We start from the raw sequence: 24,916 nt of genomic DNA, 5'->3' as shown, positions 1-24,916 counted from the left end.
AATTGTCAATAACCTAAGGTGAACCATGGATTTGCCACTGCTGACCAAATTTAACTTGAAATGAACTGTACTGAAAATGTTTTCAACTTCATTCTACCTATAGAGTGACTCACATCACAGCAAAGCATTTGCTTAAATATTCCTTGCTACAAAGTCACAAGAAAAAAAGAAAACAAAGCACATTTCATGTTTTTAATCCTCATTTTAATCAACTAAAAATGTACAGAGCTGCAGTAAGTGTGCAGAGATTTTTCTGTCCAATTCAAGAGCTGTGCACAGTTTTATGGGTGTTGGCTTTGGCACAAGGCCAGCCCTAACGGGACCTGTGTTTTACACACAGCTCTCACTACCTGAACCAAGAAGAAAAACCAGAGGCAATTACACCCATTTCACTTCAGCGTTTAAGTTAACCAACTGCTCTGCTACTGCTGCCAGTTGTTTTTAAACAAAGGCACTGATGGTTTAAAACTGGGCGCTGCTCTAATCTCACTATATCTCTGAATGATTCCACACACTGAGCAAAGTAACTTGTCATCCTGTAGCCCAAGTTACTCTTCTGTGAGCATCAAATCCTACCACAAAAGAGACCAGAAGAAAAAGTTCAGCTGAGAAAAATCTGGAGAGAAAAGGTTACTGAAACAACAGGCAACAGCCACACTTCCTGGTCCGCCATCCAGGATTCTGAAGCACTTTGTAACAACAATTCCACTAAATAAAAGGTTTCATTATGTTTCAATTTTCACAAAGGAAAGAAATTTCACTATCCTCAGCGATGAAGTGGTTAATGGATCGTTAAGTTACATGGGGGGGAGGGAAGGAACAGGACATGGGACAAAATGGGTCAGCCTCCAGGTATTTCTATCCTGCCCCAAGAAGAGAAGCAAATCAATTAATGTAATAAAACCTCCTGAGCAGTGAATTTCTGCACATACAAGAAATACAAAGTTACAGCAAAGTCCAATCATTTAATCAAAGCCCATTAGTCTCCTTACACAGTATGAACGCCTTTAATATACAGAAGGTTTTAATAAATAAAAACCTCAAGAGAAATCAGGTGTAAGATCAAGTGGGGATGATGTCTGCAGAGAGTTCACGTGCAGCAGGTCACCATTTCCAAAGCAGAGAGCAAAGCTGGTTTTTTCAGCTTTTGTCTTTAGGATACACACAGAAACACTCTGGATTCTGCAAGCTTCCTACAGGATTTAACTGGGTCTTGCTTGGCTGCTATTAAACTGAAGGGAAAAAATTGGGACCATCGAGGGACCCTCTCAAGTGTCTTGCAAAGTGCTCTGATATGAACAAATCATGTGGAATCTTATGCAACACTCACAGCTACCCATAAACACTGTGAGGATAAGGAATACACCAAATCAGAGCTTGAACGTCAAAAGATTCGTTTGGGTTTGGAGGGCAGGCAATGCATGCCACTAACTTTCAACTGAGAATCATCTAACAGCAGAATTAGTAATTGAGATCACAGAATTAGATAGCTTCAGACTAAGAGTACAGACAACTAATTATGGGGGGAAGAGGTGTACAAATACAGTATCAGCCCATTTCTCCTCCCTGAATGCCAGATTAAGGAATAACAGTAATGAATGTTACTGCTCACGCCCAGCAATAAGGACTTCATCAGTGAAAGATGGATCATTTCTAGCACTGGATCCAAATTAAACCATGGCCAGCTCTAGGAAGAGTACAACAAAGCTCACTCAGTCCAGCAGTGCTTTCCTTCAGACCAGAGCTGGTGGAGCTGCTGGCACAAGCCCCTCTGCCCAGCAGCTCCAGCCAGAACCTGCGTCCTGCTGCCCTCCCTGACTCCCACCAGCTTTGCCAGAGGAGAGGCACTGACACGCAAGTGCAGCTCCCTCTGGTGCCAGTCACTGCTCAGCTTTCAAGACCAAAAAAAATCAAGGCCTCAGGACTTCCTGAGTACTCCACCTTCCTTCCCCAGGTGAAAGTTTCCTTTAGTAACAGGTAAGAATTTGATTTGAGCACACACTGCTGGGCTGCGTCCCGCTCTGGCATGTGCTCCCAGCCTCCTGGCATTCCTGCACGCAGCGCAGCTCACACCATTTCTGAAATATCAGCCCAAAGAAATTACTCTGGCTACCAATGTGAGCCAGATCTTGGAATAAAATCCAAGTGGAGAAACCTCACCCAGCTCCAAGCAGTCAGCCCTTCACACAGCCCTAGCAAAAGGCTTCACCTGATCCACCACTGAGCTCCCTGTACATTCAACCTGTTCACATCACACCAAGTTTCAAAGCACACAAATTGTTCAGGTCCTCACCAGAGTCTTCCAACATTACCAATACTCAGTTTTCCTAAAAGATCCACTTGTCTTTGCACCAACAAAAAACTGAACACAAAATGCAGATCAGACCAGGGTTCCTAAAAACATTCAACACCATGTTTAGACTGATGTTTTGTTTTATTTACATTTATTTCAACACAGTTCAAAAACTGAAGCTGACAGGCTTTTGAGAAGCCACTCCACTATCTCTGCAGGTTTTTAATCAGTCGCATTTCTGTACTCTTTTCTGATCAGATGATAAAACCATCAGAAACCACCAGGAAAGCACATGAAATGGCTTCCAAATGATCTCCCTACTCCTCAGTCTGTTGGAATACCTCGAGCTGCCAGCTCAGAACAAGTACAATAATACAAATGTTGCTAATTTTGCACAGCTGTGCTATACATTCACTTTGCACACACTAACTAATTACATCAGGAACAAAGGGCAGACAGAGTAACAGTTTGACTCCTCTGACTCTGTTAATAATAAATGTATTTTATACCTTTAAATTTGAGCCTGTTTAGCCCTTAAAGTGTTTTCTCCCAGTCCTTATCTCAAGTCAGGAACCTGTTTTTTTCCCCTCCTCTGCCCAGCTGTAGCAGAGGACAGTCAGTGAACAGTTTTCCAGGCACTTCAGCCAGTGTCAAACCACAAAAGGAGTGCAAATCTGTGCCAGTACTCTGGTCACACTGTAAAAAGGAACTCCTTTTTACAGGTACTTTTTCAGAAACATTTCCTTGCTTTCCCAGTGCCTGACGGCTGCCTTGGTTAGGATGTCATCTCCCCCAGTGGAATGTATAGAGCATATACAGAAAATATGTTATTTTCAACTCTGGCTGCACAAAGGGTGAGGTGGGAAAAATGCTGAGCACTGGTCTACAGCCAGCAGAACACTTTGGCACACACCTTCAACAATATTTCCACTACATTCACTGAGACTTGTGTGCTAAAATTAAAACAACTGCTTAAATAAAAGGCATCTATTAACAGAAATTCAAAGAAATAGCCATGTCAAATAACTTTTTGTAACAAAAGATCTCTGTCCTTTTAAGTATTACAGGTACTTTTTCTGCATTACACAGAAAAATCAAGCCTTCACTTTGGCACCTAATCACCTGCAGCTGACATTATCTGTCTTTCAGGTGCTACCTCTGGGACCTTAATTACCTCAAATAACTTTTGAGATGCCTAAAAATGTAGCTGAATACCTTGGCAATGTAATATTTAGGACTTCCTATAAACTTTATGAATGCCAATTCATCAGTTACTATAATTGACTTAAAGAAAACAACATTACATTACATTTACTTACATATAAAAAATCAAATCGGGATTATGAAAACCTGACTACATTTAAACTCTGTAACATTGGCAGAGAAAGGAGAACAACTGATGGATTCAGGTGTTGTTTCCATTTTTTGGGAGGTTTGGATACATACCCAGTACAACCTGTGCTGTTCTGCATTCAAACTGTACATGAAAAAAATGTCAAAATACTGCAATTCCTAACAGAGTTTGGAATATATATACTAATGGATATCTTGTAGAAAGTTAAACTGCACCCCACAGATTTCAAAATATACCACAAATGTGGAAATCAAACTGCCAGTAACAATTACTTTGGGATTTAGGGAAGAAGATGCTACAAAAAGATTAATTGAACACAACCAATTATTTTTCTTATTAGAGAGATACTAAAACAATAGTTTTATGGTATGAATTTTATCCTTATTATTTTAAGAACTTGAAAGCATTCCCTGAAAACCCCTTGCTGCCATGCAGTGCACAGTGTCTAAGCTTGACACTGCAGCCTCCTGACACACCTGGAATGTGCAGTTTGGAGCCAGATGACAGGACTGACACCAAAGGTTCCTTAGAAAAAACACAGTGAAAATTTAAGAATCTTATATTTGTACAGATCCATCCTATTTTTAGAAAAATTTCAGGGCTGAGCATTTTTTAAATAATTATTTCTCCACAGAGGAGCTTGAGCTCCCATACTCTGCCCGCCAGGCTGCAGACAACCTCTTGTTTCTCCTTTACTTAATAAGCAATTGTCCACAAAGCCACTGACTGTGTATGATTAATTCTATTTTCTCACCAATAAATTGTACGGCTGCTTTAATTCTCCCCCAAAGTTAAGACTGAGATCTGAAAGCCCTCATATCACAGTTACCCCAAAATAGCTTCATCAAGTCTGGTGTCAGAAAAGAGGCAGCAGCAAGGCACAGGCACTAGGAAAACTGTCAGATCACTTGTTTGATGTGGATTACAAAAAAGAGGGCATCAAAAGGCAAATTTGAAACAGAAGAGTGAGAGCAAAATAAAATACTTTCCTTTAAAGTTGCCAAAGCAACAGGACAAGAGCAGGTCACAGTGGGGTTTGGGCAGGAGATGGCAGCACCTGGACACCCCTACAGTCAATAACACTCCCAACACTACAGTAAATTAACAGTCCAGTATGTAAATCACCTCTTCTTAAATATTCTGGAAATAAATATCCCCAGAAAAGCCTGAACTTGAACAGGCTCCCACTAAGGGAGGAGAAGAAAGGCTGCCTGCTGTGATTTTAGAGAAGGCAGAGCCGCAGACCCAGCGCAGAGTGGCCTGCAATGTGCCAGGGCCCAGTCAGGCACTCGCCTCAGCTGAGGGCAGGGATGCACTCCCAGAGCACCCAGATCCTCCAGGACACACCAGGGTGCAGGCAGGAGCCCCAGGGCCCTGCAGGCCCCTGTGTTAGCAGAGAAAGCTTCCTCACACACTCCAAGGGAGCAGAGCAGCACCTGCAGCAGCAAACAACAAAGGCCAGGCCATTTTCGGGCCCTTAGGAGAAATCACACATTCAAAACCACAACTACAGCTAAAAGGAAAGCATTTCCAGGCACCAGACAATTCCAGAGTTTTCTGGACACCACAGCCTCCCAAAAACACCCATCCCCCATTTCTGCACCGGCATGGGACCCCCACAACCAGGTTCTCTCTGCTGTGGCCCCAGACACAGATCCACACTGAAATAGGGAAACACCATCCTGGACCCTGCTTGGGGCTCTGTCACTCCACACATCAATCCCTGGGAAGCGAGGACTCCCTGCCTGACTGGACCCAGCATTCTCTGTGTGCTGGAGCCAGAACAGGGCTGAGGGCTGACACTGCCCAGCAGCTGGAGCTTGTCCCAGGGCTAATGAACACCCAGCTGAAACCAGCTGGGCAATTATTTCACTGTATCACAGCACCTGAAACAACTTTTCTTCAGGTGAACACACTGCTGGCTCATGAACGAGGGAAACTGATGTCTGGTTGTATATCACTGCCCAAAGTCACTGGCTTTTGTATGGCACTGAGTAAGAATACAGGAGGCCAAGCTGCAGATTAAATCATATTGCTTTGGCAATGACTCCTTGCCCCTTGATTTTGTTATCTCTTTCCCTTCCCCAACTCAAAGAAATAAAAAGAAGAGCAGGGAACAGAGTATCAGTTGCCAGACCTACCAGATCTTTAATAAAGGTATCTACAAGTCCATTTGTTGTCTCACATATTCAGATGGATTTTAAAAAAAATGTATGAGATGCACAGACAGAAACTTTGTATACATATGAATTGCCTTTAATGTTTTTCCAGTAGTGAAGTAAAGCACTAAGATAACAGTTTCAGAATGCAGCAAGCATTTAGATAACATTATCTAAACACTTGCTGTGTTACAGACTTATTGTCTCAACACTGGCTCAGTTGTCACCAGCAAAGCCCTTGCCAAGGCCAACACACACCTCCCTAACAGGATTCTCTCCCTGATCCCATCTCCAGCAACCTGCCACCCTCCCCTGTGTAAAATGTATGCACATTTATAGGATTTACAGGATGGGCTGCCAGCCTGGGGGACACAGGGGGTTATTCCTCCAATGGATCCATCATCTGCAGTGTGACAGGGTAAGAACAGCAGTACCTGCACGAGTCCAGGGGAAATGCTGCATATCCCATCAGCCCATTCTGAGCAGTAATTCCACTGCAGTATCACTTGGAACAAGGCCCACATCAAGTCTGTGCTGGAGGCAAGGTCACGTCCAGCTCCGTAACCTTCAATGGGAGCACAGGACAAACTGCTCCTGTTTCCTGCCCTGGCTTATCCCCATGTCTCAGGCTGGGAGAGCTCCAGGTTTGGGCTTTTTGGAGATGCAGAACAGCAGAACAGTTTGGCTGTGAGTAAATACCACAGTGACAGTGCTCCTGCTGAGGAGTTTGCACCTTAGGGAAGCAGAGCTTTGCCCCACAGCTCCTGCAGGGAGGAACAGGTTCTGCAGCAACAGCCATCCCATGCTTGCCCTGGAAACTACACATAGAAATAAGCATATTTTTACACTGTATTGAAGCAGTGTTCAGTATTTGGTCTCCTGGATCACTGAAATAAATTTCCTGCAGTGAAATCCCAGTGAATATTCCTCCCTTGGCAGAGGGATGGTGAGCAATGCAGTCAGGACTGTACCACACCATGTAGCTCAAGGCACTGAGGATTACTGAGTCCATTATTTGTTACATTTGTGCCACACTGCAGAGCAGTGCTGATTTAGAACTACAACTACTTTGAATTATTTAAGATGTCAGTACCAAAAAGTGATTCTGCAAGTTTATTATATTCATTATGAATTAAAATTTATTGTGATGAGATACTGGATCCTGCCCTATTTAGAAAACACAGAAGTTGCTGTGACCATATTTCTACTATACTACAGGATATAGACTTTAAAATACTATATAAATGCATACCAAAAAAAAAAAAAACCCATGTAGGTTATTAAAGTTATTTTCAGGTTAATGCCAAAACAAACTCATATTTTTCACTGGAAATTCTGAGCTTTTTAAGATATATTTCCATAGGAATCAGGAACTTGCTTATATCTGTACCAGCATTACCAGGTATTCTAAAAAGAATAGTACCAGCTGGTGAAAACTACAAAATGGATTATAATTAACTAGAAGATTGTCAGAATGGATGCAATATTTCTTGCTTTAGCATATTCAAAAATACCAACACATCAGGAAAAATTGCATATAAAGCTTCTAAAATCCCTGCTGTTATCACCCTCCTGCCATCTCTCTCTCTGTCTGAAGCACTGTGTTTCCACACAGGGTCTGAAATAGGTCCTTTGGAAAATTCATTTCCATGAAAGATCTGATACCCTTTCAAACAAGAATGCAGGCAGATAAGCTCATATATTCAATGTGCTCCATAAGTTATTCATGGCACATGAATAAGTTACATGTCAGTTATATGTGGAATCTCCCAAAAAGCCCTCTTTTTGTGCTGTTAGTCTCAGCATTTCCTAAATACCATCCAGACCTCAGAACTGTCATGAGCAGTTGTGCTCTGGAGATCAGGACTGAAAAAAATCCTTTTGAATATTAATAACCCCAAACTCCAGCACGAGCTTGAAGAGCACTGATGGAGGTTCGCCAACCAACTACTGCCTTTTCTTTCAGCCTAAGGCATAAACTGACCTTTCCTTAACAGCTCAGCCCCGCAAAGTTTAAATGCTGGGTTCCCTTAAATTGAAGCTTTCCGTGTCAGTTTTATCTCAGATAACACAGCTATCAGTTACTGTGACTCACAACTCCAGCTGGATGGTTGACTGGCACAGTCAAAATGATTTGTCTGTGGGTCACAGATCCAAACAGAGCTGAAGTTTTAGAAAAAGGCTTCCCTCTGCCCCTCATAAAGGGGTAAAAATGTTATTCTTTCTATTGAGATTTGTGTTGTACACTGGCCATTGGTGGGCAGTTAACTTTCTCCAAATTAAGTCAGCCCAGTTTTCAGTCTCAGACCTGAATTGCAGGAGATGTGTGTAAAGTCAGTGATGAAATCATGTTCAGCAGAGAAACAAAAAGAGTATTTAACACTCAGGTATGGGGGAGTATCAAACCCCATTTACATTAGGAGCTTCATTTTCATAAATTAATGTTGCTCTAGGAGTAAAGCCACAAGTCATCAGTGATCCCTTAGTAATTGCTTTAGACAATTCCTTACTTTAATATGTCCTTGTTGCACAGATTCACTCAAAGCCACAGCTGAGTTTGTCACCAATATTTGCTCTGTGCTCTACTGGATTCAAAACTGCACATTTAAGAAGAGCATCAACATGGAATACCACAGAAATTTATCTGTAACAAATTATCAAAAATTACCTAAATTCTGTCTTGATTTATATCACAATTAGCTCTGAAAGCTGGAAATTTAATGTATCTGATAGTCTGTTTTGGCTTGAAATGGCTTTGATCTCAACAGCCATTTGTTAGGAATGACTATTCTGAAACCCCTGTAACCTGAACGAACACTGTGACGTGGATAAGCATTGCTGTGTGTTTTACAGGGCTACTCTGTTATTACGGAGGCAGAGTCTGAAAGGTCTTGTTATTGTTTTTGTAACAAACGTGGTGTTCTTACAAATAACAGCTCTGAGTTCTTCAGAAACCAAACATTCCCTCACCTGGGAACACTGAGCTGGAACAACCGCCCAGTGCTCTGCAGACCAGGCTAGGGAGACCTGAAAAAATTAAAAATATGGGAACAAAACCAGCTGTCAGTGCTTTACAAGAACTCTGACTAGCAGGTATAAGGTACAAAGGGAAATAATATGTGAACATCACGTCATTCTCAGACTGCTCACAGCATGGGGAAGAAAGTGAAGCAGCCACTGACACTTACTTCTGCTTGCACCACATGTTTAAATTAGGGAGGGGTTGTGTGAAGCTTTAAAATTATTTTATCCAAATTCTTTCAAGATAATAATTTCTACGCAAATCCTAAAGATGAAGATTAAAAATAAGGGAAACCAAAATGCTATAAAAGAAAAGATACGTGCTTCTTAGAATCAAAGACCTCATTTTCTCACAAGCAGCCAGGCTTCTCTCCCTGCTTTGTAAGTTAAGCAGCACCGGCATGGTAACAGTGCCCAGTAATTCACAAGTTAACAGACACCACAATTCATGTGCGCTCTCCCAGTTTAAATTCCTGCAGTCTCAGTCACAGGGATGCTCTCCAGACGTGCACACAGGCTCTGTCACCACAGCCAGAGCACAAGCAGGGTGCTGCCCACGTCTGAGCTGTACAGATAAAGGCCAGCCCATCAGAGGCTCCTCCTCTGCTCTGCAGGGCCAGCACTGCCTTGCTTTTCCTGCCTGCTAATGTAGGTTAATGCACCCTTCTCCCCTTCGCCCCATGGAGGCCGAGCTATTGTCCAAAGCAGCACTGTATTAGAGTAAGGCCATTCAGAAACGAGATTCCTGGGAAAAAAACAGCAAACTGAAAGGGAAGAAGGGCCACAGGTCCATTTCTTGTTTTCATTAAGTTCACTCCACATGAAATTAAATTTATTGGTTTCATTCACAAAGCAAGTACATCAACAGGGGGAATTGTGGTTACCCAGGTTGTTCAACACAGAAATAATAATAATAATAATAATAATAATAATAATATTCTCAAAATCTCAAAACTATTAATGCAGTTTTGATTTGTGGTGCTTACTGTGGGCTTCCCAAGGGAAAAGGAGAAGTAAAGCATTATATTTTGAGTTTTATGTCGTAGATTCATGTAACCTTAAAAAGAAATTCACTCTCCAGGCATTAAATCCCTGCACCCCCTCTCCAGTGTGAACAAAGTGTAGTTTTTCTGGCAGGAGAACACCAGCACTGGGAGCTCTCCAGCGAGGAAGCAGCCCTGCTCTCAGAACGTGGGAGCTGGGGACTTTCTCACCATCTCACATCCATTCAGAAGTGGCAACTGCCTACAGGACTTGTAAGTGCTGCAAGACTTGATCCCCCTCTAAATGAATTTCTTCCCACAAACCAAATCTTCCGAAATCTTTACATTACTGTAAATCTATAAGAGTAACTCAGGTACTTTCAATTACAGAGCACAAAGAGAGGTGAATCCTGATGGAGAGCTTTAATATTCCCAGGACTCACAGCTGAAATGTGACAGGACAACAGCACTACTGCAAAATGAAAGGAAATAATGCTCAACTATACCCTGATAAAATTAAGCAAAAAACCAAACCCCCTCACCCCCAAATGAGAAACAAAGCCAAGAGCCTAAATCTCTCACATTTCCTCACACAGCACACCTTGCTCAAGCACAAGGACTGAGCATAAAATGCCCTTCGCTCTACTGTGGAAGAGCACAAGGTTTAATGAGCTACAAAGAAAGGAGACAAAGTTTTAAGAGATCTGAACCTCATTTTACAGCATGATCTCAGAGAAAATTTGTTCTCCTTTGCTGTATGGTGTGTAAAAGAGCCTGCAAAGGCTGTAAACACCTCCTAATGCACACTGAAATTTGTGCTGTAAGCCTGCTGCCAGCTGTCCTTTAGGAGGATGGCTGCACAAAATTATTTCACATGCGTCCATTATGCAGCATGATCACAATTAATGGAATAAATTTTATGATTCAAAACAAATTAGGCAACATGTAGAAAATTCTAAACCCATGAAAAATGCATTAATTTATTCATTGCCATGCATTTGTGATCTTTCCACTTTCGGAGTACAGTCTAATTGACTAGTTTAGAGACCAATTAATCCCTTTACATTTAAGTCAATCACTGAATCCTCTCCAAATAATTTAGCTCCTACATGCTGCCTCCCATTTGATGTCCCTGGAGAGTGACTGCAGTTGAAACAGGTGGCACACAAATCACATTTAGGAATGGAGAAAGAACTGCACTAGCAGGGATACAAACATTAAAGATGCACAATTCAGTCAACCACGTTCACTCCCTGATCTCCACTACTCCAGCTCCCAATCACGTCCTGAATGTTTTGGGGGGGTTTAAATGACAATTGCAGGTCACACAATTATTTTAATTTTTGTTACTTTCTAGTCCTCACCTACCTACTGCTCTTCTCTTCATTTTTTTACAAGGCACATGGAAATAATTCAGTGTCAAAGATAGGCAGAGGTGGATTTGTCACCAAGCAAATCATTCCTCAGGTGGGGAACAGAGGTACTGGACATCAAACCAGTAACCTCCAGCATAACAATCCTAAGAGGAGGGAAAAATCCCAACATATTGAGGTTTTTTGCCTATTAAAACCATTCACATCTCACCAATATTGGAATGGGACAGGACATTTTATTGTCTCACAAAATAACACCTTAAAAGATAACAAAATGAAGGTAGAATTTCTCTACTTAAACAATACAGTAAATCTGAAAATGAGCCAAGTACTTCACCCCTTCTATAAGGTGCTTAACCAAGTAAAAAAGCTTGAAAAGAAAAATTATTTCAAATAAGCTAAAAACAGCTCCTGAAATAACATTAGGAATGAAAGGAAAGTATTCTTTTTGTACATAAGTCTAAGGCTTGTTGCATTTTAAACATTTACATAGACACATAATAAAGAAATTATCTGAAACCTAAAGCAAGTATGTTCCAAGAACACAATTAATGAAAAATCATGGGAAGGAAAAATAATTATTCTCATATCAAATGTAAGATTTTGTGTTTTCAGTTCCAAGTAATCTTGTAATATAAATTATTTTCTGCCTCGTTTCCCTCTTGAATTAAGAACAAGTTTCTGTCAGAAAATGAAAAGAAAAAACCCCAACCCTACCACTGCAGAAAACATTTCTGCAGTGAAAAGTATTTTATAGAAATGCCTGAAATACCAATTCTGTGTCTTGGCAGGACTGAAACTCCACCCAAGTGAGTGAACCAGACAGAGCTCTGGTGACCAGCACCCACCCACCGTGGGCCACTGACACAGAGTGACCCCCAGAGAAAGGGAAACCAGGACCTTTATCCATCCCCCACCTCCAGCAGCTCCTGATTTCTCCCTTCTGAGACCTGTGGGAGCTTTGTGAAGCTCTCAGTGGGCTCAGTCCCTGCAAGCCCCGGGCCTGTGCCCTGGCCTGTGCTGCCAGAGTGCTGACTCAGGAGCTCTGCCAGGCCAAACAATTCCTGAGGCAGGAACGCGCTGCAGCCGGGCTTTGTGCTGAATTCTCACCCACCGACACAAACTCAATGCTTCAAACTTTCAGGCTTGTTCTGTGGTGCTGCCTGTGCTGGTGACACAGGTTGGTTTGATGTTCAAAATGACTTCAACCCAAACATGGAAATAAAATTAAAGAAATTCCTCTAAAAGCTGGGTTAGCCTATTAATTACCAGGCAGAAATGACACTGCTCTGCCATGTGTACACAGCTCTCCACATGGGCAATGCTGAGCATCAGTGCTCAGTGCAAACCCACATATGGACAGCATGCAGGGAAAAAACCCATGCAGCTTGCCCTGATCTTCCAACCAGACCTCTTCTCAGCAGACTCAGCACTGGAAGGGAATGTACCCACAAGGAAAAGCTGAGCTCCATGAACTCAGCTGTTAAAAGGTAAAGCAGCCATGCTTACATGGACTCCACAGTGTTCAAACTGTTCAAGTTCACAAAACTTAGCTCTGACAGCCCCTAAAACATCATTATTTCTAACAGGTCACTGAGATTAGGCAGGATTTTCCTCTAGGTCAGAAACATTCTCTTTAGGCTTTCAATTAAATACTGTTATTTTTTGACTGAATTCTAGGGTGAAGGAAAAGCAAATAACCTCTTCCCAATTCTGGTTCTTCCTCCCTCAACCTGGTCACTTGACAGACTGCCAAAATTTCTAAACATTCAAATTCCAGTGTGTGCTACAGCTATGACTGTTACCATCCTATTCCTGAAGGATCCAGGAACAGAGAAAACACAGGATTTAGCAGTGAACATGGAAGAAGGGACATGAGTTAGACTGAAATCAGTGATATCCCTCAGTGTAGTTTGCAGCTTCAGGATCCAAATTTTTCCTGTCTAGCCCAGAGAAACTGTCTCACACTACAATTAGTAAATGGAACCACAAGAAAAGGAATTTTATATCCATTTCTTCTCTATTTAACATCAACAAGAGTCTCTGGTGGCTCTTCAAACGTTGTCTCTGTGTTGGCACATGCTCCCATCTGTGCTGCTCTGTGCCACGTGCAGCCTTACCCCATCCTCAATCTGCTCTCCAGGGAGATCTACCAGCCCTGAGCTGTCTGCACCCACCTCTGCTCCAAAGGGAAGACAGCTGAGAGCAGAAACCAGACATTTTTTGGTAACACTGAATAGCTCTTTTTCACACCAGGCACCTGAAGACAGGCAGAGTCTTCACAATATTGTGTTTACCTGACCTGTGAAGGAGGAGGTGGCTTCCTTTTGAAAATATTCTGGTAAACGGTGGGACTGGTCACCAGCCTGATCTCTATCAGGAAACACGAGCAGGTTTTTGAGGGTGTGAGCACAATAGGCTGCAAAATCTCTGCACTGTTCCCACAGAGATGTCAGGCCGCTGTACACAGGCCTGGCTCAGGCTCCCTTGTTTCAGCACAATCAGCTACTGCAGGAGATACATTGACAATTCCAGAAAAAAGGACATGTAAATGCAGGTGAGCAGGAGAGCAGAGACGAAAGTCAGAGTGGAGGTTATTTATAGTGCATGGTCTTTTGTGTGGAATTGGTTGGAAATGCTAAGATTGAAGATGAATGGAGTAAAAAACATGCAAATTATTTCACTTTTTCCTCAGTACCCAGGCTGCCCACCCAATCTACCATCAGCAAAACAAAAGCCTTCTTTGTTGATGCTCAGTGACTAATTCAAAACTCCCAGTGTAAAATGAGATGTTTCAGGTGCTGCAGAAGGTCTTGAGAAGCAGAGATACCATTATTTACTGATGGCAGTGCTTACATCACACAAAAAGGTACCACCGAGGTCCTTTATTCTGTCTCAAAAACTTTCCTGACCTCACTGTCCTGGCAATGGCAGAACTGGCCCAGGGACACATCCTCATCAAGAGAATGGCAGCAAGGGCAAGGCCACACTTGCATTTCATTCCAGAATTGAAGCCTAACATGTAAGAGGAAATCGTTCCCCCAAAAATCCACAGATTTAATAGAAAAGCAAACTTCAAAATGGCCAAAATACAACAAGAATGTTTAAAAGTGCCACAAACATCACCCTAAAAGAGTATTTTCTTAGCCCGGATTTTCTTTTATATTATTTTTAAAGCAATTAATCTGAAAGAGAAGATTCTCTTAGTACTCCCACTGAGAAAAAAAAATTCGGAATGGATCTGATATTTTCTGGGCAGGCAGAAAACATGACCTGTAAAATAGGCTACCAAGTTAAGGAGACACAGAACAAAGGAAAATACTAAGCTTGTAAAATATGTATCTTTTTAGAGAGGGGAAAATCAAGATCCTTATTCTGGAAAGTGGAGTACAGCAGTTTTGTTTGTAGGAGTTTGCTGTGTTTGGGTTTTTTTGAGGTATAGGTACTGTGAATGTAGATTCAGAGTTGAGTCAAGTGTTTGCTGCAAAGAAAATCACAGGAGCGCTTTACATCCAAGAGTTGGGAACGTGTCATGAGCTGTAAAGGATCTGCTGCACTCCTGCTGGGAACTCTGCTTGTTCCACACACCGTTCCTACAGTTATGTCTTATTTTGTTACTCCCTCAAAGAACAGACTGCAGAAAGCACATCCCTGGGAACTGCACCTTCCTCTTTGGCAGAGAAGACAAACATAAACAATCCCACTGTAGCACCTCTTGAGTCACTGATGGAATTGCCTGTTTGTATTTAAAGCAGCACTGGCACAACAGAAATTAAAACTGCTCTTAAATAACAATGTAGTCCAGTAAGCCCAACAATAGTGTAAACAAAAGGTTTTGAATGTCTTAATTCAATATTTAGCAATGAAAAACATTTCACATACCTACACAGAGCAGAGAAATGCCACTTCCAACTATTAGTACTTTGCAACTTCCTATATACAGCAATAAATCCATATAATGGAAACATGAGCAAAAATACTACTGCTCCTGGATGAGAGAAGCTAGAGACAAGTTAGTTTAAAGAAAGCACCTGAACAACAAGATTAAGAATTGTTTTCTAAGAAACAACACATCCTGTTTCAGCAAAGAAAAAAAAAAAACGAAGGCTCTGCCATTATTCTACATTCAACAAAATGACTGCAAATTAGGAGTCAAAAAGGTAAAACAAGGCTCTGAAACTTCTCATTAAGATGCTACAGTAAGCAATCAAGCAAAATGCCCAAATGGAAGAAAATGATTTTTTGCTCCCTCTCATCCTGCTTCAAGAACAAAATCCAAAAGCAGATGCAGGAAATCACACTTTAGATACATCCATAAAGTTACAGTCACGCTAACTGCACCAAGGCAGAGATAATGGCCTTGCTGCAGGAATCTCTTTAGGATGTGGCCAACGCTGCGGACAGGAACACAGGCAAGCAATGAACAGCCTCACACAGGGTTCTGCTTCAGCTTGGTTCCCACTGACAAGGCAAGGGTGTCACCTCTCAGGTGTCTGTATTCCTGGCACCTACAGGAAACTTAATGTTAGCCCAACCCAATAAATACATAAAAATCTGTTCCTTCATTACTTTTCACTGGAGCAGGACTCCACGAGAATCAAATTCCTAACCATGGAAGGGAAAAGGCTGAGTAAATGAATGAATGAACTCAAAGAATTTCTGCAAAAACAGAGGATTGACACTTTAATGAGAGAAATGAGAGCCTTGAAGGGCAGGCTGGATGATTAGAAGACTGGAGCTGGGAAAGGAAATTGGTATGTATTCTCATCTCATCAATGTAACTTCTGGTCAAACACAACCACTTAGACTTAGGTACACAACTCCATCTACATTTCTCTGTGAAATGAAGTCTATTAAGCAACTTCATAAAGTCCACAGAGAGCTCAAATGAAGGAAAAAAACCCAAAGAGCAGAACATTTATGATCTGGAGGAAGCAAAAGATCACACACCATGTCCCAAGCACAAACGAGGAGAAGCAGCAGTGCAGCAGGTTGAAGTTATTAAATGTTCTTGTGCTTCAATCATCAGCAACAGAATTTGACAGGAATCACTCAAACTTCAAAAAGAAGGGAAGGCCTCCATGCCCAACACAGCCCCCCAGCTACATTAATCAGATGCAAGAGGGATTTCATGGCCTAAAGATCCAAGTACCTACATTTCTTATGCATTCTGTGAACTACATCTTCCCTCTTTCACACACTTAGACATTTTTAAGACAGGATTTCACAGAGAAAAAAATTCCCTGAGAGTACCAAAGAACACAGTCCTTATGTAAAAATTAAGTGTAAAGTTATCATTCATTAACATTAAAACCCATCAAGTGAGAGGTTTTGTCACACTGGCCAACAATCCCTAAGTGACAGAAGCTGTGAACATTTTCTATTCAGCCAGCCAGCAATTTGCAGCAAGTATCAGCAATGAGACAATTTGTTTCCATTGGTGCATCTGAATCACACAGAAATTGCTAACATCCCATAAAAAGTTACCCTTTTATATTTTACAGAAATGGAACTTTCAACAGGTATCTGGTAGAGGAAGACACATTTCCATGATGGAAATGGAATGACGTGTTTGTGAAATTACTTCTGTCACACTGTCAGCTTCAAAGGGAGATCTGCATCCAAACTCCAGCAGGAATCTCCTGTTGTTTTACCCAGGAGGAATAGGGCATAAGTCCTGTAATGGCTGGAAACTGTCAGCTAAATGTGCCATGGATCCTTCTACAAGGAAGTGTGAGTGCACAGTGATGGAACATGATATTCTTATTTCAATCACACAACCAGTCCTGCACCAAGCTTCCAGGGAAGCTGTTCTTTCTGGGACTCCTAATAATATCCAGAGTGACTTCAGAGATTCACAAGCAGCTCCTCTCATTCCAGACTTCTTGTCACTTCTGACTCATTTCACTGATTTCTTCTTGGGAAAAAAGCCCCACAAAAACATCAAGAGAACAAATACAATGACCCAGATTAAGCTGAGATGAGCATGGAACACTTCAAGAAGCTTTTTAGGTGTACAAATCCTAACAAAGCACAGTCAACCCTTGAGAACATTTGCTGATGTAAGGAGCAGAGATCCTACCCATTTTCTCCTCACAGACACAACGATGCTGGCCAAAGCTCCACTGGAAATTAATCTGCATAACCCAGGAGCTCTCTTCTGCTAATACAGTGTCTCAAGACCCGCTTTAAACTGTTAGAATACAATTTTTTTTTGCAAATTTAAGCTACACCAGCATCAGGCAGGTTTAGTGGCTTTCATTTCTTCATAAACCCTAAGTAGAGAGAGATTTTTCTGTAGTCCTATTTGTTGGGCCACTAAAGCCACCATCTGAGGTGGGAAGGGTGAAGTGCTGCTGAAAACAAGACATCTGTCTTAGGGTTTTAAACACCTTGACTGAAAAAATAGACATACACTGATCCCACAGAGTACAGGTGAACTATAAGGATAAGGTCAGCCAAGTGAGAAAATACATTTTCTGGATTCCATACAGCTTCATTTTTTCTTAACCAAACAATACCAAGATTCTCAAAATACCTAAAAACATGTGTCTCATGAGAACCTTGCAGTTAACTGTGTTTTTCCTCACAATTTTTCCTTCTATAACATAAAGGCTGATGATAAGTAGTGCAATAGCAATCTAAGCTAGCCCTGAAATTTCCATTTCTAAACCTTTCTCCATAAACCGCAAAGGATTTCAATTTTCCAGCAGTCATGGGAATTCAGAAGAGCAGGAAGGGGGGGAAATCATTTCAGATAGATGCCAAATTTTATCACACGTGGAAGTCTGAATGAAATCTAAAACTAGGAAAATTATTTAGAAAGAAGACACAGTATGTTTTTGTATAAAACTACATAGATTTAATACCAAGGTAAGACACTGCCAGCAAATGGCTTTAGCAGGTTCTGTTTTTCTTGCGTTGGGATCAATTCATGAGCTGAGCACAAGGGAAGACTTCCTTCAGGGTTGAAAGGGTAATTTAGTTTCTATGGTCCATTAATTTCTTGGCTTCTTTCCCCAGCCTGCTCATTAGTGTGAAGTGCGGTGACGAGGTTTCAAATATGGAAGGCAAAACAGCACCTACAAAATTTCTTCACACAATGATTGCAAAACATCTATCAGAATCAGCAGAGCTTTCAGATGTTTTGACCTAAAATTCAGACTGGTGGTCTGCATCAATAACCACTTCTACCTTTAAAGATGGTACCAAACCAAGTCAGTTAATGATATTATTAATGGCTCCTCACGATTATCCATCAGCGTTTGCTCCAGCAGCCTCCAAACAGACAAACTAGTTTTACTTCAGCTGAATTAGTAACAGATGGAGGAGATGCATTACCCTCAATCACAAGGTTAAACAGATAATTATGAAAAAACACCCGCAAGTCTCCGATATTATCTGATCCTATTAATGTTGCAGGCAACGGGGTAACACAGAGCCGAGCAGAGGAAGCAGGAGAATTATTTAGGTCACTTGAAGAAACACATTTCTCTCCGATTTCTCTCTTTCCAGAAGCACAGACTGCAAGTGAAGCAGCCAAATTTGGCAGCATGGAGGCAGATAGAAAGCCGGGTGTGAGTTCTAGACTCTCAGGAAAAGCTCCCACTCTGCAGCAGCACTTCCCTGGATTAAACACTAACAGGATTTGACCCTTCCCTTCCAGAGGGCAGGATGAAGAGGTTTATGTTTCATTCTGCTGGCCTGTGTAAGCCAATCCTGCCTTACACCTTTGTATTCTCCATCTGTAACACACACACAAGTGTCATCCCTTCCCACATGGAATTAAGTGGTTAAAAAAGTATAACAGCATTAAAGCATAACCAGAAAAATATTTAGGATTGTCCCTGATGCTATTCCCACCCTGTACTTCAAGGTAAGGTTGTTCAATTTCTTTTTGAAACCTGCAGTAAAAAAAAGGTAAAACTCATAAACTAATAATTATTTTATTAGAGCCCACCTTAAATCTCAATATTTAAAGTAGATTCTCCGCAGAATAAATGAAAAGTTTGAGTAAAACCAGACATACATTAAAAAAAGTTGAATTCAATCACTTCCTAGGGCTTGGCTGCTTCACTGACAGCACTTGATGAAAGAATATAAACTCCAGTAATTCCTGCAACCCAAGATGTCCTGCAAGATGCACCATTCCTGACTCCAGGCACCTGGGAGGGTGCAAAGCCCACCCCACTCCTGGAGAAAGGGTCTGTTCCCTGCTCTGCCCAGAACCGTGCTGTGTTCTCCTCAGGGGAGGTTTCTGGGACTGCCTGGAGGCCAATCCTGTGTCACTGCTCCACACAACACTTCAGTCCACCTGACTGTGGAGAGGCAGATATTAAATAAGAACTCTGCACTGGGATAATTTATTTCTTTGGAAAAGAATCAGACTAGGTAGTTCCTTTCTTACTTTCAACAACAAACACTCTCCCAATATTAAAATGGCCTGGGTGGAACAGCTCAGTTCACATTTTTCAACCATTAGGCAATGTTTTCGTAATGCTCCTGTTGAAAGACAAAATTTTAATAAAATCTGTTAAGATTCTTCAGATGCTACTATCTGTTAAAAAGACTAGGTCAGAGCAAGTAGCAGACAAGAAAAATCTAATTATTGACTTAAAATTATGTTACCTGGCCTTAAAATTGACACATAATATTAAGTTCCCAAAAATACAACTAAATATTTGAAGTGCTCCTTGAAATGCAAGCTCTATTTGTGTGCATTTTGCCAGCAAAGTAATCCCATGGAATCAATTAGAAAAAGCAAATTCAACTGTATGAGGAGACCATGGCATTTATAAATATACATACAGAGCTACATACACAGCCATTTCTCAGCAATCTCAAATAATCACCAGGCCAAAATCTAAAGGTCACCAGGGGAGTAGGGAGGAAGCAGCAAACTCCCTTCATCCTGTGAGGAAAGCCAGCCAAACACAGCGTGTACTTTGGAACCTCATGTCATGGTGGGAAGTGTCACAGAGGTTTGCAGAGGTGCATGGCTGGTATCAGATAAATTAATCCCAAAACCAGGTGAATATAAGCATTTAGCACAAGACAGAAGGACAGGAATACACAGTTCCTGTTTCTAAATGTGTTGGTACAGCAGGAGGGGTTTTATTAATACCCATTCAGGACTGCTGAAGGGCTTTGCAAGTGGAAAGTCCAGCAGTGAATTAGGCAGCTTAGACGCTGGCTAAGCCCTCCCATCACACACTCTTCTATCCCAAACATAGCTAACACCTCCCTGAGGATGCAGGCCAAAAGTTGCCCAATTTTAAACAGAGCCATGGTTCCACATTCAGATCAGAAAGCTGGAGGATCCCTGGCAGCAGACCAGCCCGGGAAAATAATCTCTTTGAAGCTGCTCATGAGTTTGGAATGTACAAATGAAGACTGTACCCTAATTCAGCCAGACAGGGAAGGCAGGACATAGCTTTAAACAATCATGTGGTTACAACAGCTTCACTGGAATGTGATAGTCTGAAATTATGTGCAGCGCAAGTGTTTTTTAAATAAGAACTTGAAGGAATGCAACCACAGGGCAGGAGGCAGAGCACTGTTAGACCAGCACACAGCCCTCTGTACCTGCTGGTGCAGCTGAGCCGCTCAGACTGCACTTCCCAGCCCTCGCCTTCCCCAGGTTGGAGCTCCCTGCACTGCTGGGTGTTGCTGGTGCTCCGGGGGAGGAGTTCACCCCAAAAGCCTGGCTCCTGAGCACTGCTCTCACTTCACTTGTCATTACTCACAAGGTTTCCCTCAAACCTGCAGCAACATTCTTGTATTTCCAAGAAACTCACTTGAAAGACAAAAATCTAAACTGTGGTTAAGTATTCTTTTGCTCTATGATTTTTAATATTTTAGGACAAGCCTTCTGTTGTGTTTGGGGTTTGTTTGTAGTTGAAAACACCAAGTTTTAAGGTATACTGGTACAGTACACCTTGGGGTTTTCCAGCCCCAATCTACACAAGCATAATTTAATTTTTCAAACATACCTTAATAAGGTTTTATAAGTAACCCCAATGGAACTGTTGCCATGCAAAATGAACTAAGAGTGAAGTGTTCTCCACATATTGATCTTAAAGTTATTCCATTAGGCTTAGGAAATTTAAATTAATTCTAACTGCTGTTATTTCATTTTTTACAGAAAAAAAATCTACAGAAAAAACATTCATTTATTCAACTACAAAACAGAAAAGAGGCTCTGTATAAGGATTTCAGTTTTCAACTAAAAATATCTGAAAGTTATTCTCCTTAACAAAAAATCTAGTTAAACACAAGAGCAGCAACACATATCTATCTATAGGGATGATGTAATGTGTGTGCATATGCAGCAAGGATCTACAGGCACACTCCAGCATCCACAGGCATCACATTTTTTGACTACTTTTACAGTTTATTTCAGTATAAAGGGCCTCTAAACTAATAAACAAAAAACCAAGGGGTTGTTAAAAAGATAATCACATGTAGATATGCCATTTGTATTAAGGCAGAACTTGAATCTCATTTGATCAGAGCCATTCTTTGGAGCATGGAAGGAGCCATCTCCTAGCTAGAAAAGCCATTATCACAGGAAATCCTTTGACTTCACTGACAACACAGATAAAAGCACCTCATCGAGGGTCAGGTTTGCATGGTCAGCAAAAAAGAAAGTAAAACCAGCTTTCCACTCCCCCTTCTCCTGGGAAGGCTGAATATTAGGCTATTAGGTAGTCAGATACATTATTTCATAGCTTGCAAAGCCCTTGGGTAATAAAGAATGAGTGCAACTGCCACAGGCAGCTTTACAGGAAATTGTGTGAAACAATGACAGATGCTCCAGAATTGTTTCGAAACAAGAAAGCCAGGAAGAGCAGTGTGTCAGCTCAGGGGTTTTGCCCACAAACCATATTCTCTAACATGCTGACAGAGACTGTGTGCATAAAATTTGTGCCTGGGATTATGTGCACATGCACACAAACAGCCCCATGAATGCAGAGCTAAATAATTCTATCCATAATGAAATATTTCAACAAATATGTATTTCTATTGCCACTCTCAGAAACAGGTGGATTAGCCTCACTCATTTAACAGGAATTACTTGAGAAACTACAAAGGAAAGTACACAGGAGTGACAAAATTAAAGCTTTCATATTGAGCTTTCAAAAGAAGTTGAAGTACTGGTCAAAAAAATGCCACTCAGGCATTTAAAATACTAAATCTCACAAATCCTCAGTTGGATTTAATGTCCTTTACTCACTGAACACAGGACTTAGATCACAAACCAACTTCAGAGCTAGATTTTAAAAGCAATTGGTTGCTGTTAGAGGAAAAAAGACACCAAGCAGGATCTTGAACAAATAATGCCCAATTCCGACTGACAGAAACATGAAGTAGGTGCTTAATGGTGCCAGCAGATCCTACAATCAGCTACCTGCACATTAAATCACAGACATGCTCTTAACTGCCTCCAAACCCAAGATTTCTAACTACAACATAAAAATCTCTTACAGATTTTGGAACAGTAGCACAGGGATGATTCTTTCACCCAGCCCAGGTGGCAATCTGCTGCTTTTGGCACAATGACACTGATAGTATTTTGCAGTGCCATCTGACTGTTTAATAAATAGGGCTGCTTCTCTGTGATCTCCTGGTTGGTTTGTGTGTGTAACTAACCACATCTTTGTCTTGCTTAAGACATGTTTACATTTCCAGTGTGCTTTTTACTATAAACTGCTTTAAAGTATTTATTTGGTTTAACACGCTACCAACGCAATATGTAAAAATTCACTTGACTGGTTTTTATAGAGACTTTTAGAAAAAGTAATAATATTTAAAAGCTTAACAGTAAAATCACATCAATAAAGTCAGCTCGGTACTTTTTCAAAGAAAGCAGTGGAATTCCAGTGTAGGATGCATCCACAAAGAGTAAAGACAGGTGAAATTACTGCAACAGTCAAGTACTGCCTACGTACTTGACTTCTGTTGTGATTGTCATTGTTTATTAACATTTACAGAAAATATGATTTTAAAAAGACTTTGGTCCACATTATTTCTTCAAACAATCAGGGTCCTAATTTAAAGAATATTGCCGAATCTTCTCAAAAGATCTTGGAAACTCTTGAAGTGTGAACCAACTGTATCCCCAAAGCTCTTGTAACCCAGCACGGTGAAGACAGAATATGCCCTGGCTCCAGAGGTGGTGGAAGTCACTTCTTCCTTGTTTAATCTCTGGAGTTTTACAGCAAGGAAATTGTGTGCTCAGCTTTATTAGAGCAGTTCAGATCAAACCAGGGAGCAAATTGCAAAAAATCTACCTCCAAGAAGCAGACAGGTCACACGAGCACGTCAGTGACACGAAGCACAGTGCCAGAAAAGCAGAGAGGCATCAGGGCAGCCTAAAATAAAGCACTGCTATTTTTAGTTCTTTGTGGCTGTTCATTGCACTGTACCAGAAATAAACTCTAAAATAAGTATGGAGGTTTGATGGAGATTTTACAGGTCCATCTGTTCTCCACGAGACTTCAATTTTTCTGTAATACTACACAAATGACAAAGCTGCAGTACATGAAGATGTCCTTAAATATAAATATATAATCAAAAGAATTTTCAGGAAAACATGTAATAAACCAAAGTCAGTCCAGCCTCAAAACAGTGGTTTGCAGTTTGCAACTTGAGCAAAACAAAACCCCACCAAAGGAACACTCTTATTTCCAGATCTCTGTTGTGGCAGTGTATTGTAAAAGGATTGACCGGCTGATTTTTTAACTCAAAGTAAATCATCTCCACTCATGCAAAACCGTCATTCAAAATTGGAACATTAAATAGAATTCTCTTTTTATACTCTTGAACTGGTAATTTACATCCAAAATTAATCTTCAAAGATCATAAATGCTACATAAAGGGAAATGGAAATTACCAGTTGAAATTACCAGTGTGTGTGTGTGACACAAATGGGAACAACCATTGATTTTTGAAGAGAGTGGCCTTAAGAATAATAAAATACAACAGCAAATCCTGCTACACAGCACCCTTTATTACAAAGAACAGCCACTATAACAGAAGTAGAGAGATTTGGTGTCACTGACAGTGTCAGCTCCTGTAAATAATGCACAGGGTGGGGGAATGGACAGTTAAACTCACTGGCCAGTAGAATTTCCAATCAACTGGTCTACAATATTTAATTCCTTCAAGTTTGGACTGAACTGTATTAAACAGGTCTGTGTGGGTAGTTCATAAAGTGCTCCAGCTTACTTTAATTAGTTCTTTTAATTCTCTCACTTATTCAAACACTACAGCTACTTAAGTGCCTCTCCTGAGATCACTTAGCCCTCTTTGATTTCTTCCAGCATTGAGACACAGTCCTTGACTTAACTCTGCATTTAAAAGAGATGTCACAATTATTAAGGCTAAATAATGAGAATTAAAAGAAGAAGAGTAACAGCATGGAAACAAATTCTGCTCTGATTATGATACTGGAAAAACTAGAATTTAAGGCAAAGAACTGTAGTACAACTTCAGAGAAGTCAGAGACTGGATAAGAGGAAATAAAAAATATTAAATCAAATTGAAATAAAGAAAAGGAACAGGAGGAAAAAATAATAATTCTGTACAAAGAACATAAGGAGTTTTCATTGTGAAGGAGATTAAGTGAACAGAGAGAGCAGATGTGTACTAAAATCAAAAGGCTTGAGACAAAAAAGGATATAGATAGTTACATTCTCTCCATCACACAGAAGTAGGAGTCCTAAAGTACA

At 41.0% G+C, this 24,916-nt stretch overlaps 1 protein-coding gene across 9 annotated transcripts in view; it reads right to left on the bottom strand.

Annotated features, from left to right (window-relative positions):
* Positions 1-24,916, bottom strand: part of MED13L (mediator complex subunit 13L) — a 170,909-nt gene that overhangs the window by 48,292 nt on the left and 97,701 nt on the right. The gene's annotated exons all lie outside the window — the stretch shown is intronic.

The sequence above is a fragment of the Anomalospiza imberbis genome, chromosome 18, assembly GCF_031753505.1.
Source record: "Anomalospiza imberbis isolate Cuckoo-Finch-1a 21T00152 chromosome 18, ASM3175350v1, whole genome shotgun sequence".
Lineage (NCBI taxonomy): Eukaryota > Metazoa > Chordata > Aves > Passeriformes > Viduidae > Anomalospiza > Anomalospiza imberbis.
This window is presented reverse-complemented; position numbering and strand designations above follow the sequence as displayed.